This window comes from Eimeria mitis, genomic scaffold (genome assembly GCF_000499745.2).
Source record: "Eimeria mitis Houghton genomic scaffold, Emh_scaff3652, whole genome shotgun sequence".
Taxonomy (NCBI): Eukaryota; Apicomplexa; class Conoidasida; order Eucoccidiorida; family Eimeriidae; genus Eimeria; species Eimeria mitis.
In genome coordinates this window covers 4,682-4,946 of record NW_013571995.1, presented here as the reverse complement: position 1 = coordinate 4,946, position 265 = coordinate 4,682, and positions in this window count along the sequence as shown.

The window sequence follows — 265 nt, the reverse complement described above, 5'->3', positions numbered from 1 at the left end:
AGGAAAAAAGAGGAAAACCACCGTAACTTTTGAGGAATTTCTTCCTTTTCTTTTGTTTTCTCAAACCAATATAAAAATACTCTGAGTTTCTCTCTTTTTATTGCAGGTTTCTCTCGTTCATGTTCAGGCGACGGCCGCCTCGGTGCGTAGCCGCAAGCCCCAAGGCACAGAAAACGAGCAGCAAATCAATAAAAAATAATTGCCATTTAAACCTCCATTTCCTTTTATTTATAAAAGAGAAAAACGAATCGGGAGAAATAACGTT